Raw genomic sequence first — 15231 nt, forward strand, 5'->3', positions numbered from 1 at the left:
GAGAATCAGAAACTATAACTCCAGCAACTGAGGAGTTCACAAGCGGTGGGGCACTGCTGAGCTTCCTCCACTTGACCATTTCAGGCAAACAGAGGCAGCTGAGCACCACTTGGTTAGTTATCCAGCAGGATAATCTAAAAGAGCAACATTAAGGCAGGAATCCACAAACCATCCAAATAAACCAAACAGGAAAAAAATCAAGAAGTTCCAGCTTTTCTATGCAAGCTGGTATTTGTATTTCTCCTGCATTTATTGACATAGGCTTCTCTTGAGCAGAGACCACTGCTTTGCCATTATGTAGCTGTTTTGTAAATAAGCAGGGACAAAAAATGAAACCACCAAACTCATTTGGTCAAAAGCCCTAAATCAAGGTCTGAACATATATCTGTAGATATACAATTATTCCTCCAATAAGAGAGAAAAGGTTGCCTGTTCCACTAAATCAGTCTTTAATTTCCCCATCATTTGAAATATTCTCTCCATAACCAGATTTTTTCAAGTGAAATCATGTTCAGATTCAACTAACTCAGGCATCCTCTATATTCCCGCACTGAGGAATGTTAAATTGTGTACAGTAAGCAGGCTGTAAAACATAAAGCACCTAATCTAGTGCTCTAAACTGGAGCCTCAAGTCATCTCTGCATTAAACCATTTATAGTAATATTCAAAGAGTTCATGGCAATCTCTGTGAAGGAAAAACTGCATATGAGCAATTGCAAAGAGATGGTTTTGCTGACGAAATAGGAAGTGCATGGTGTGCACACATATTACAGGAAATTTTTATTATTTTGGTTACTGTAATCTAAATAAAACAACTGGCTTTCAGGAGCCAATGGGACTCTGGTTTTATTAATGTCCCATGCTAGACATGAATTTAATACTTAGTTCTCATCCAGGTAAGTATCATCTTCCTGGTCAGAAAGGTCTGGTACTGGGAATTGCAAAATGGCAGCCACCTCATCAGCTGGCCCAGTTGTTCTCTGAAAACATGTAGATTGGAAAATATTGTGACAATCCCTGTGTTATCGCATACACTCTCCACAAGCCATACATATCTACTTCTTGTAGGGACATCCTGGTGCCAGAGAAGCTCGTCACTGATCAGTAAAGTATCAGTCGCCATTGCTTCATTGGTCTTCTCCACATGCTTGATCCCATAAAAGCCTTGATCTGGTTCATGCTGAAACATCTAATAAAAGTCTTCCAAGGGTTTAACCTCACCAGCTGCTCTAGTATCAGAGAGGAAACTAGTAACTGGTGGATCACAGAATAATTCTTTCAGGGTATATTTGTGTCCAGAAGATGAATGGACCTGCAAGAACTTGGGCCTGTGGTCCAGCAGAAGCTTGTTTTACATCTTCTTTGCCTATTAAAACATGTAGTAACAGAACTGCTCTCTCACAAAGTCCAGCCTGGCAATAAGCACATACTTCACCACAGCAAAGTTAATGTGCCATTAGATCCCTTGAATGACATTCTCATTGAACCCCTCCAAGGCCTTGTTGTGTAGGGAGCAGTTGCCCCTCCTCTTCCCGTGAATGTTCATTTCAGTTTTGGGTCGCAGGAGCCTCATGCTGGGAGTTACCAGGCAGATGTGAGCAAGGCCTTCCTGCTTCACTACTGCTGCCACATCAACAGTGCATGTTGGGTCACAGGCTTGCTCTATCTTCTCTAGATCCACATTGTCCCAGTCCTTCCTGGACAAAGTAAACTTGCAGTTGAGTTCTGGCTCAATGGTGTGGAAGGCCTTCATATTGATCTATTAATTCTTCTGGATGTTTGTCCCCTTGACTTGCAGCTGGCATGCCTGGGAGTCAAAATCAATTGTTTGTACACAGATGGTGAGTGGTGTGAATGCAGTAGCTGCCTAGGTTGTCTGCCTGCACCTTCCTGACTGCGGAGGCCTGCAGGCTGTCTCCTACCTGCAGAAGATTGTAGGTGTGCCACATGTCTTCAGGCTGTTCTGGAGTCAGTGTCACCTGACCTTCACTGTCCTTCTCAGTATCTTTGCTGAGGAGCTTCAGTCTGCCCACTGTTTTAGAGGAGTTTAAGAATGTTCAGGAACTGCTTTGGGGATGCTGGCTCCTTTCTTGATCTCAGGGAATGGGACACTACTCTGCCCTTCACAGCTGGGATGAGGGGCAAATGGAAGCCCAAATACGCTGCCATAGAGAAAAGTAACTTGCAATTAAATATCAGAAATATTGATGAAGGATTCTATTGTGAGCTCTACCAACTGCATACAAAAAAGATATAGTCATTTAGTTATTAACGGTTATCTTTATTAGCTATCTTATCTACAGTATATAATTAAAACATTGGTGCTGGATACCTTTATGTAACCATTGTTATGATAGAGGATCTGATTGGCCAGTAACAACCATAAGAATTACAGTTCAATTAAATGAACACTACTGTGCTATACAGGCTTGAACCAACTCCTATTGAAGTCTGTCGGAGTCTATACTAAGTTCAAGAGTAGCTGGCTTTATACCAGGGGTAGGCAACTTATGGCACGGGTGCCAAAGGCAGCACACAAGCTGATTGTCAGTGGCACTCACACTGACAGGTCCTGGCCACCAGTCCGAGGGGCTCTGCATTTTAATTTAATTTTAAATGAAGCTTCTTAAACATTTTTAAAGCTTTATTTACTTTACACACAACAATAGTTTAGTTATATATTATAAACTTATAGAAAAAGACCTTCTAAAAACATTAAAATTTTTACTGGCACACGAAACCTTAAATTCGAGTGAATAAATGAAGACTCGGCACATCACTTCTGAAAGGTTGCCAACCCCTGCTTTATACATACACTTTGTATTTGGGGAAAAAACATAACTCGGTATAATACAAGTGCTAGAAATATCAATTATATTCTGTGAAGCCACAAAAAACAAGTTAAACTAACACCATGCACAGTCAAAATCAATGGTCTCCACACAAACGGTAATAGTGGTGTGAATGCAGTACAATGCACAGGATGCTGAAAAAATTAAACTAGTGCAGTAAGTTAAATAGTGTTGTTTAATTTTCAGAAATGCTGACATTTAATTCAACTAGAGTTTTGGCTGCTAAATACCTCTAAAAATCAGGCCCATACTTTGAATACCAACCCAATACCATTGCCCTTGCCTTAGTTTTGCCACTCTGTCATGGCTAATCTAGGAGATTGTACTTTTCTCCTATCACACATAGTTCTCTGCTGAGGTGCTATTGACATGGTCCCCCGGAGTTTTGGGAACACCCCATTGAGATGCATATGGCAGTTCACCTCTCTCAGAGCTATTGTTTCCATTCTGTCTGCAGACCCAGACTGATTTCATTGGCTCAGTTACGTGTTCATGCTTTTCTTTGTAACTATTAGTGCTCTGAACTTAAAGACAAATTAATATGAAAGCTGGATCCTTAAGTAGCTCTAGGAGCTGTATCATAGAAACAGTCATATAGTCATATGTTATGCCTTAGTCCAGCCCTGCTACAGACTTTAAAAACACACACAGAGAACAGATCTTTGGAGAAAGGTGGCTCCATTTATTTAATAATCATTCTTAAAAAAAAAAAAAAAAAACGTACTTGAAAATAAATACAAAACAAGGAGCAATAATACCCTTCTAGATCTGTTAGTGATGCCATCAATTCCAGCAGGAGAAACAGAGGACCCCAAACTGTGCCAGATTTTAAAAAGAACAAAACTTTTAGTTTATTTTTCAAGTTTATTCATAAAGTATTTGCAGTGTCCTTAATTACAAATAATTTTGGATATATTTGTTTACATTTGAAATAGTTGTTCAGTTCACCCTTACCCTTTAGGACACTGGAAAGTCTAGGTCTTCAGACCTTGATGGTGTTTAGCTGGGCTTTTGGGAGGCAGTATAGAACCAGGTATGGACTCACAGGTGACGCCAGTCACACTCCAGGACTGATACTGAGGCCAGGTCTACACTACGCGCGAAAATCGATTTTAGATACGCAATTTCAGCTACGAGAATAGCGTAGCTGAAATCGAATATCTAAAATCGATTTACTCACCCGTCTTCACCACGCGGGATCGATGTCCGCGGCTCGCCATGTCGATTCCGGAACTCCGTTGGTTTTGGTGGAGTTCCGGAATCGATATAAGCGCGCTCAGGGATCGATATATCCCGTCTAGATCAGACTCGATATATCAATCCCCGAGCAATCGATTTTAACGCGCCGATACGGCGCGTAGTCTAGACGTGGCCTGACACCAGAGCAGTTCTATGTTCAAGAAACAGCTTGGAATATAAAAGCAAGTAGCTCTCTGACCATTGAGAGAAGAGCACTTTTGAAGTCCACAGCAGGATTTGTAAGTGGGTTTATTTTAAAAATCACCTATAAAAAGGAATACTTTTGACTGGTGCCCCTTTTGGGGGATATATAAAGAGGGCCTCAATTTGTCCTTCCTCCAAAAAAAAGATGTTAAAAAATGAAAATCCTGGTCCTCTCTAGACTAGAGTATTCTTATGTCAAGAGAAGTGGAGGGGGAAGGTGTGGGGGAAGGAGGACTAGAAGAGTGAAATCTGACCAACCAAGAAGGGGAGGGATATTTAGTCAGACTGTTTAGAATGCCTCAAATGTATTTGTTTTTGCTATCACCTATTTAAAAACATTAACTAACATTTTGAATAAAGGGCATCTTTGCTAAAGATTCAATATCCCCACCCCTTCAGCTGAGTAGTAAGAAATCACAATAAAAACCACAAGATCCTCAGGAAAAAAATTGAGAAACCAGACTTGACATGTCTGACTTTTCTAAAGTTAAAAAACCCAAACAAACAATCAGGAAAAGAAAGCACAAACCTATATTTTTAAGTCTTTTCCAGGTCATTTTTTTAAGAGAAGAGCTCATTTATTTCTGGTCATTGTCCTTAGAAATCTTATCTCATCCTTAGGGCTGTGTGGGTTAAGAAAAAAAAATTTCTTTAAAGGAAAGAAGCAAGTCTTCTGGAAAATCTTCATGATTTTCCTCCTAGGGTGGAATACAGAAAACTATTTTTACTAAACTCATCTAAAATAATTTAGAGTCAGTTTTGCTGTAAGACCCACCATTTTTTCCAGAATAAATCAGAGTAAATCCACCAGAAATATTCACCGATTGAATTGTTTTTACACTTGCTAATTTAGCCCACCTGGTAAATGAACAAAATCACTCAGAGGGAAAAAAACTGTTTACCACACATTTCTTACCTCTTTTAAAGGTAGATCAGCAAAAATAACTAAAGTCCTGGAGCAGGCTGTGGTGGTTACAGCTTCAAACTCCATGCGTAACTTCACTGATCTCACTGTTCTGAAAGCCTCTTAAGGGGGCAGGCTAAAGAATTATTTCTAGGCTTACAGACAAAAATCAACTTTCCAAATCATATAATACAAAGAGCACCAAGTTTTTTGAGTTAAGTTTATATTTTTAATAAACTGTGACAGCTGTCTATTGCTCCCAAGATTTACAGCATGATGAGTTGTTTGCTTTCTCACATAGTAGAGGCAGAATTATTGGGACTATACATACAAATAATAAAGGTACACATGATCCCCTGTGCTGCTTGCAGGGGGGAGGATATTTCAGGCATTAGGGCCCTAGCCTACACTGTAAGAGATCTAGATTCAATTTCATGGGCTGTAATGGATTTCCTGTGTGACATTGGGCAAGTCACTTAACCTCTCTGTGCCTCAGTTCCCCCTTTGTAAAATGGGAATAAAAATGTTTCTCTACCTCACTGGGATGTACTGAAAATAAAGACATGAAAAATTGTAAAGCACTTTGAGATCTACTGATGAAGAGTACAGTATAAAGAATAGGCATTATTATTAAGGGTGCACAGTCTTGCAAAAAACAAACAAATGGTGCTGGTGCTTTCAGAAAGGAAACCACCAATGTTACATGTTACCCCTTTCCTCAGTTGAGAACTGATATAAATAGTTGCACAGAGGAAGCCAAGATCTTCACCGGTACTATAAAACCCATAAACAATACTACATGTTCTTACACATATTCTGCTTGCACATTTTCTATTAACACCTATACAGACAGAACAGCACGACACCCACACCCCAAGCATCTGTCATTCTGGTGTGCGGGTAAGAAACTGATCTTTGTTTCTTGACTCCAGTCACACAGCATGGTCAGCTTCCATGATTTTAATCACAAGTTCTGTGATATTTGCTGTTTTTCTTAAAGTTCAGGTTCCTGGAATTTTGACAATCTTAGCTTTCATTAAGAAATTAAGGTTTCTAACTGAAAAAAATTGGTAACTACGATCCAAAGTAAACTCTGGTGGTGCAGCAACCAGAAGGTAAAGAAGAAGAATCCCATATATATATATTTTTTTGTTTAAAATCTCATGAGTTTTCAGACTGTTGGTGGGGGATGCGCACTGGGACTCATAATTTTTGAATGATTCTGTGAGGTTTGCCTCCACGTCTTGTTAGCTTAGTGGGTCTGTTTACAAGATAGGTACATACATTTTCCTTATCTTTCAACGTACTTTGGAAGTAACTCCCAGGTGGGGAAATTACATTTGTTTGTCTCTGGTAGAGCTGTTTAACAACTCTGCTTAGACAAGGGTATCTGGTATTGAACATATGCTAGTGACATCCTACAAAGGGAACGTATAATGTTGATGCATACATTTTGCATGATGTTATTGACCAGCAAGTTGTTAGTTTTGAAATGATACCTCACAAGGCATATTTTGTACAAAGTTTATTACAGTTGTGTGCAGAAAGTGAATACAAGGGTGGTTCAGGTCACATCCAATCTATTCCTTTCCCCTCCCCCTGTTCTGACTCTTGTCTTCTCTGTATTTGCATGAGACCTCATCCTTCTCAATGCTATCTAGGCAACCACTGGGGCATCACTGAGAGATGTCCTCTGGAGAGAGAGGTCTTCTGCTCTCAGTTCCAGTGCTTCGTCCCAACCTGTACTGACTCTCAGTCTGTTATGTCTGCTCAAATGGGACTCCTCAGCCCACCTGCCATAGGCACCAAGACCAGCACTGACACCCCAAATACCCCCATTACTTAAACATACCCCTCTCCCAAAACTCCATCGAAAAGTTTTGAAGCTTCTAGTTACAGTTTAACTCTCTTAGGGGCATGCAATAGTTATGAAGCAGTTGGCACACACATAATATGTACAGTTCAATGCCTTTATCTCTTTTATATTTAATCATGTAAAGCACAGGAAAGTACAGATCATGCAAAACAAACATCTGAAATCGCAATGTCCATCATTTTCTAGCTCATCCTTCCCATGTGAGTCCTTGGGGAACCATCTAGGTCCCAGCAGGATAGATTGTTTCACACAGTCCGATCTCTCTCCCTCATGGAGCCCTTTATCCTGCTTCTATGACCTTGCTGCCTCCTACACCATACTTCTGATTCCTGTGTGGCCCCAGTTCCTGTGTGTTTTTTTTAATTTAAACCTCTCCTGGTCACCTGGCCTCTTTTGTTCTACTCCTGGTAAGTTTCCACTGTGCCTACCTTTCCTCCTTTCAAAGGGGTAAATTAGATTGGATTTCCAAGGCTCAAGTTACTGCTTAGTATAACCTTTGTGAGGGGTAATTACTATTGTTAACCTTAACTATTTCTCATTGTCCCAGTCTGGTATGTATCCGGCTACAGGACCTGCCAGCAATGGTAGATCCACACATTCATAGGCAGTCATGACACAGCAGTTTTTCTTAATACAATTTCACAAAATCAATCAGATTTCATAATTTGTATAGACATTCCCAATTCTTCACACTTGCACAGTCTGGTCACACACTGGAGCTCTGAGGGAATGGAATATACTCAGTAAGAATGGAATCTTTGGACAGTTTAGCAGCTAAAATTGAACAAATCTCTACTTATGTGAGCTGTGATTATTCAAACGCTTATAATGTGGCCATGGTTACGCAGATTTTCATGGGGAAGGCAAAAAGCATATTCCTGACATAAAAGTCACATTATCAAATTCCAAGTCCCAGTTCCAAAGAATGGGGGCACTAAAGCTGTTTAAAGAAAAGATTATATACTTTTAACATGAGCAAAATATATTTTTCTCTAGCCTTGTTCTCAAAAATGGCTGAAATTAAAATAAATAAATAACAGTTTGAGCAAGACACTTGGCATGAAAAATTGCAGTCCAAATTGTTAAAATCTGGCACCATTATAAGCAACTGAAAACAGAGTCTTATAATGGGATGTGTTGGGCAACCTTAATAATAAGTATTGCTACATGTCCCATCTATAATCATATGACAGGGGTTAGTATCTAGCTAGTGATCACAATGGCTACTGTTACTCCTGTGAAGAGTACACAACTGGGCTTTATGATAAACATGTTGGGATAATGGGTTAGCAGAACCAAGGAGCAGCCAAGTTATGCTGATTGAAGCAGGGATGCTACAATAGCTCCAAGATTCTGGTTGGAATTTGCCTATAGATGCTTAAGCTTTAGGGGAGGGGTGGGCAAAGCAGGTATCTTGCACCTGGAACTGGGGTACATCTGAGCCCTCTGACCCATAGTGGGCTCCCTCTCTCGCTGTGCTGCTGTGACAAACTAAAGACCCACTCCTACACTTCCACCAGCATTCACACAGGTAGGAACACACCCAGCTGCAGTTACATGCAGGATCTCTGACCAGCCACTGCATGAACCAACAATAGAAAGGCTACAACCAAGGTAACTCTCAGCTCCCCAAGCACACACCCCCTCTGGAGCATAAACCCAAAATTATATCCTCTTGCGCTGCACTGGGAACTGCACCACATAAGCTCATAGAGTTCACTCCTCCCTCAATGTGAAGAGAAAATACAAGAAGCCTGTGTTAAACCAAGCTGAGATTTCTCCTGAGACATTTCTCTTCAAGGTACACTCAGTTTAATTTAAAACATAAAACAGATTTATTAACTAAAAAAGATAGATTTTAAGTGATTATAAGTGATAGCAAACAGATCAAAGCAGATTACCTAGTAAATAAACAAAAACACAAACTAAGATTAACATACTAGATAGATTGGATATGAATTGGCAGTTTCTCACCCTGGGAGATGGTACAACCCTGAAGATTCTTAAGGGGCAAGCTGCACTTGCTTTACAGCTTGGAATTCCCAGGTCTTTCATACACAGACTAGAAATCCCTTTAGCCTAGGTCCAGCACTTCCTCCAGTTCAGTCTTTGTTCTTCAGGTGTTTCCAGGAGTCTTCTTGTGTGGGGAGTGAAGAACAACAGATGCTGTCACTCCCTGCCTTGTATAGCTTTAGCATATGGCGGGAACCCTTTTGTTCCAAACTCAGTTTGTGGAAAAACACTGATATCCCAAGATGGAGTCCAAAGTCATGTGGCCTGGTCACATGACCTTGTGGAGCCATAGCAGCCATTACTTACAGGCTGTCTGTAGTGTTCTCAGGAAGGCTCCCGAGGTGGGGGATAAACTTTTCCTAAGGCCTATTGTTTTTCCTAATGGTCCATTGCCCTGAATAGGCCTTTGCCTATCTAGATCAGGGGTTGGCAACCTGCGGCAAGCGTGACAAATACAGCACGCAAGCCGATTTTGAGCAGCATGTAGCTGCCTGCTGCAGTCCCGGCCCCCAGCCCCACTCGGCCCCCCCCGCCGACCACTCTCCCCTGCAGGGGCAGGAGGCAGAAGCTTGGTTCTGCTGCAGCCAAGCTTCCCCCTCCCCCGCTTCTTCCAGCGTGGTGCTTTTCTGCCCCACTCCCTCTTCTTCCCAGCGCCAATCAACTTCTGGCCCTAGCAAGTGGGTGGGGGAAGAGCGGCAGCATGCACACAGCTCCGTAGAGGAGGCAGAGAGAGGTAGGGATGGAGTCTTGGGAAAGCGGGTGGAACAGGGCATATCCCTTCCATCCCTCGTGCCCTGACCCCGCCCACACACTCAGCATTCTGCCCAGCACCCCCTCACACACTCCAGCCTTCTGCCCTGAACCCCCCACCCCAACACATGCCCAGCCCTCTGCCCTGACCCCCCCAACACACTCAGTATTCATCTCTGCATCCCTACAGCCCCATCTCTCTCCCCTGAACCCCCCCCACACCCAGCCCTCTGCCCTGCACCCCCACAGCCCCATCCCTTTGCCCTGACTCCTCCACACACTCAGCCTTCTGTTCTGCACCCCCTACACCCCCAGGCCCTCTTCCCTGAACCCTCCCACTCCAACACACAGCCTTCTGCCCTGCATCCCCACAGTCCCATCCAGCAGCCCTGAACCCCACCCCCACACCCAGCCCTCTGCCCTGACCCTTGGCCACCCCACACACCCAGCCTTCTGCCCTACACACCCCCACACCCCAGCCCTCTGCCCTGATCCCTGAACTGCTCCCACCCCAGCCTTCTGTCCTGAACTCCCTCCCCCAGCCCTCTGCCCTGACCATTGAAACCTCCCACCTCCCTCGATCTCGGGTCCCACCACAGGCCCTGCTCAGCCTGCTGCCGGCCTAGGTGAACAGAACCCCAGGCTGGCAGTGAGCTGACCAGGCCGGCGGTGTAAGATCAGCATTTTAATTTAATTTTAAATGACGCTTCTTAAACATTTTGAAAACCTTGTTCACTTTACATACAATAGTTTAGTTATATAATATAGACTTATAGAAAGAGACCTTCTAAAAATGTTAATATGTATTACTGGCACATGAAACCTTAAATCAGAGTGAATAAATGAAGACTCGGCACACCGCTTCTGAAAGGTTGCCGACTCCTGATCTAGACTAAAAGCATCTAGCTTAGTGGACATTACCAAGATATAACTACATTTGAAATACAGATACATAGTCAATATTCATAACTTTAGATACAAAAATGATAAATGCATAAACATAGGATAATCATATTCAGCAAATCATAGCCTTTCTAATGACATCTCACATGACCCATCTTGGATAAAAAACATCATAATTATGCTATAATCATATCATAATAATATCACAATGCAGAATATGGGGTGCAGTGTCACACTCTATACCACCACTAAATCCAATATTCCCTGAGGAGAATACGAATCAAGTATCCCATGGCTGTGTCTACACAAGATTTTGATCCCTCCAAAATCTCTTTTAAAACTACATCATCTAAACCTCTTCTGAGGAGTGTTTGATGATATGGTAAAGATGCAGGTGTTCTATCTATACTGATACTCCATTGCTACGATGGTTAGAGTCCACTTGTGGTACTGGGAGATTTCCTAAGAAAGTCTAATGTAGACTGTAGAGAGGTTAGCTGGGGCTCGTCGCTCTCTCTCGGGCAGCAGGGAACCACGCCACCTCACTAAATTCGGGAATAGGTCTTGTGGGGAATTAGTCTGGCCGTGGGAGTCTTCCTCGGTGGCCTTTGTGAAGGTTCAAATAAATAAAGTGAGCCCAGGCCTTAGGTCAGGTCTGAGCACTGGTGAGTCAGGTCCTCAAGCCCTCAGGCAGGGGCTAAGCAATAACAGTATATAATGGTAAGCCCAGGCCCTAGGTCAGGGCGGGGCAATGGTAAGTCAGGTGCTCAGGCCCTCAGGCAGGGGCTGAGCAACAACAGTATAAAGAGAAACAAGCCCAGGCCCTAGGTCAGGGTGAGGCAACGGTGAGGCAACAATGAGTCAGGTGCTCAGACTGAGCCCCAGGAATTGTCACACACGGCATTTTGCGGTAGGTGATGGGCAGGCTGCCAGTGCTTGAACCTTCCCCACAAGGGATTTCACTCATCCTCCCCTATGTTGTATCTGAGATACGTTGCCTCTTGCCATCCAATGCAACACTTTTTTGGATTGGCTGTTAGTCCCACCTTTTGCAGGGATCTCAGGACTTTGGTTACATGTTCCAGGTAGTCCACCCACGGCTGTAGACTACAACGTCATCCAAATATGCCACTGCATAGTCTTGATGGGGGCCATAGAAGGCAATCCATTAATCATTGGAACGTCACCGGGGCCCCATGGTGGCAGAAGGGCATCCGTGTAAATTAGTAAAATCCCATTGGGGTGGTGAACGCTGTCTCCGCCTTAGAGATGGGGTCAAGCAGGATCTGCCAGTACCCCTTACTGAAGTCGAGGGTCGTGATGAAATGGGCCTCCCCTAAGCGACCAAGCAGTTCATCCACATGGGGCATAGGATATGCATCGAACCTCGAGATCGCATTGACCCACTGGAAGTCTATACTGAAACATCATGTTCCATCTGGCTTGGGTACCAAGACCACTGGACTGTGCCACTCACTCTGCGACGGCTTGATGACTCCTAAGGCTAGCATGGCCTGTACTTCTGCCTCGACCTCCTGCCACATTTGGTGCAGCAGGGACCTGATCGTCTCCTGAATTACCTTACCCAGTTTGGTCTGAATGGCATGATGGACCAGGATTGTGTAACCAGGTAGGACCATAAAGGTTCTCCTGAAAACCTGCAGGAGATATTGGGCCTGCTTTTGCTGCTCCTCTGTTAGCGTGTCACCAAGCTGGGACCCTGTGGGGTCCTCTGTCAGGGGCGCGCGGGGACCCAACTCTGGTTCTGACAGGCAAGAATGAATTAATAGGCCCTGTTGCTCCTGCGATGGTTTCAATAGATTCATATGATATCGCTAGGTCTTCTTTTGCTGGTCAGGCTGGTGTACCTCATAGGTGATGGGCCCGACCTTCCGGGCCACCTCATAGGGTCCCTGCCAATGGGCCAGCAGCTTCGATTTGCTCGACAGTAGGAGGAGCAGGACCCAATCACCTGGCTCAAAGGCATGATCCTGCGCTTCCTGGCTATAGGTTCATGCCTAGAATTCCTGTACGACTTTTAAGTTTTCACTTGCTAGGGCTCTGGTCTAAGCGAAGTGCTCCTGGAGCTGGAGAACATACTTCATGAGGCCCTGGGTTGGAGATGGAGACTGCTCCCATGTCTCCCACAGTAAGTCTAATAGGCCCAATGGCCAGCGGTCCTATAGTAGCTCAAACAGGGAAAATGTTGTTGATGACTGGGGTACCTCACTGATTGCCAGCAGTAAGGGTGGGAGTAGCTGGTCCCATTAGTCTGTGGGTGGTAGATGGAAGTGCGTAACTGTTTAACTCCCAGGAGCTCGCATAGCTGCTGCAACAGCCGGGAGGTGAAGTTGGTGCCCTGGTCCAATAGGATTTCCCGGGGTAGGCCCACTTCAGCAAAGACCTTCACTAGTTTGCTGGAGATGGTTCGGGCGGTAGTGCTCTATAATGGCATGGCCTCGGGAAAATGGGTGGCATAATCAACAATGACCAGCACATACTGGAATCCCACGGCACTTCTTGGGAATGGGCCCGCCAGGTCCATGGGCACCCACTCAAATGGCATCTCCACTATGACCATGGGAACCATGGGGGCCTTGGGTACCCGTTAGGGAGCTGCTAATTGGCACTCGGGGCACGAGCTACAATAGTTCCTCACCTCCGGGTGAATGCTGGGTCAAAAGAACCACATCAAAATCTGGACAAGGGTCTTTTTGTGGTCCAAGTGCCCTGCAGCAGGTATGTCATGTGCGAGCTTCATTTCTGCTCATCGATGGCACTGAGGCACCAGCAGCTGGGTCCGTGGTTCTTCCGTGCAGGAATCCCATTCCACTCACTGAAGATGGTCATGGAGTAGCTCAAAACAGGGCCACTGATTTGCACAATGCGGTCAATCACTGTCGTATCAACAGCAGCTATTTGTCCATAGGCCTGACTAAGGGTGCGGTCTGCTCTCTGATTGTGGAAAAAGTCGGTGTTAAGTCGGGGTTCTATAGCCAGTCCAGGGCTCCTCGGTCCCTCCCTCGGGGTCTGGGGTCTCCTCCTTCTCCTCCTCTGGTTGGGCCTCAAGGCAATCTCCCTCCAGCGCAGGGATTGAGTGGAGGATCTCCTCAAAAGCCAGTCATGCCCCAGAATCACTGGGTAGGCTTGTCGAGGAGCCAGGTCGACGACCATCTGTCTTGTGACCCTGGCCACCGTTAGCAGGACCTGGGCACTAGGGTATGGCCACACGTCACTCTGGATGCATTGCAGCCAGATCGTTCCCAGGTGACCCCAAGGTCTGATGGATTAGCATCTGGCCACAGCCCGAATTGATCAGGGCCAGGGTTGGGGTGGTCCTCGACAACTACCAGAACAGTGATCTTGGGGACCTGTGGCAGCCGGGCCTGGGTCTCTCCCACACAGACATGGCTGAAGCTGCAGTCCATCTCAGTACAGTCACACTGCAAGTGTCCATATTTCCCACATACAAAACAGGGCCTGAGTTCTAGGCAATGACTCCAGGTGGGGGCTCCCATTGGGCCTCTCGGGGGGACTCTGATTGGTCCTCAGGGCACTCAACACGGTGGTGGTGGGTGTGCAGGTCCTTGTCAAGGTGAGAGTTCAAGGCGTCTGGCCCAAAGCCCTGAGTGACCATCTTGCCCGCAGGGGAGGCTCTGCACTTCAGTCTGAGTGCCTCCTTTCTTTTTGGGGTTAGGGCGCTCTGGCCCTGGGGCTGCACTCTGGTAGCTGGCCCCACCGGCACTTCGGCCACGAGAAAGCCTTCCATCAATGCGACTGTGGCGGCTAGCATTGCTGGCCAATGGTGAAGCATCCAGGCCCTTCCTCACGCTGGGAGGATATATACGAACTGCTCTAAAATAATTTGCTCCATGACCTCATCTGATGTCCTCCTCTCTGGCTGTAGCCACCGCTTGCACACTTCCTTCAGCTCTTGGGCCACCAGCCGGGGTTTGGTGCTTGTGGGGTAGGTCTGGCTCTGGAACCACTGCCGGAAGGTTTCCAGGCTGACGTCCAAGACATCCAGGATCTCTGCCTTTACCTGGCTATAGTCCCTTGAATCCTCCATAGACAGCCCTCTGTACACCGTTTGGGCTGTCCCAGTCAAGTACGGGGACAAGAGAGTGGCCCATTGGTCAGTAGCCCACCCCACAACCAGCGCCACTCTTTCAAAAGTTACCAAAAAGACTTCAGGGTCGTCATCAAGTCCCATCTTGGTCAGCCGCACTGGCGCAGTGGTGTGGGGTGACCCAGCCATGTCTCCCAGCTGTTCTTCCTGGTTCTGAATCTCTGGGTCCTGAATCAGCTGCTGCTGCTGTGTTCCCAGCTACTGGATGAGCTGCTGCTGCTTCTGGAGCTGGGCCACCTACTGCTGCTGCTGCTGCTGGAGCTGGGCCACCTACTGCTGCTGCTGCTGCTGGAGCTGGGCCACTTGCTGCCGCTCCTGGCTCTTGTTCAGGAGTTTGATAAATTTGTCCATAACCCTGGCT

At 45.5% G+C, this 15231-nt stretch overlaps 1 pseudogene; it reads right to left on the minus strand.

Annotated features, from left to right (window-relative positions):
* Positions 1–881: 881 nt before the first annotated feature.
* On the minus strand, positions 882–14999 carry LOC116820905 (protein pelota homolog pseudogene; annotated as a pseudogene).
* Between the last annotated feature and the right edge of the window lie 232 nt (positions 15000–15231).

This window comes from Chelonoidis abingdonii, chromosome 1 (assembly GCF_003597395.2).
Source record: "Chelonoidis abingdonii isolate Lonesome George chromosome 1, CheloAbing_2.0, whole genome shotgun sequence".
In the NCBI taxonomy this organism is placed as follows: Eukaryota; Metazoa; Chordata; order Testudines; family Testudinidae; genus Chelonoidis; species Chelonoidis abingdonii.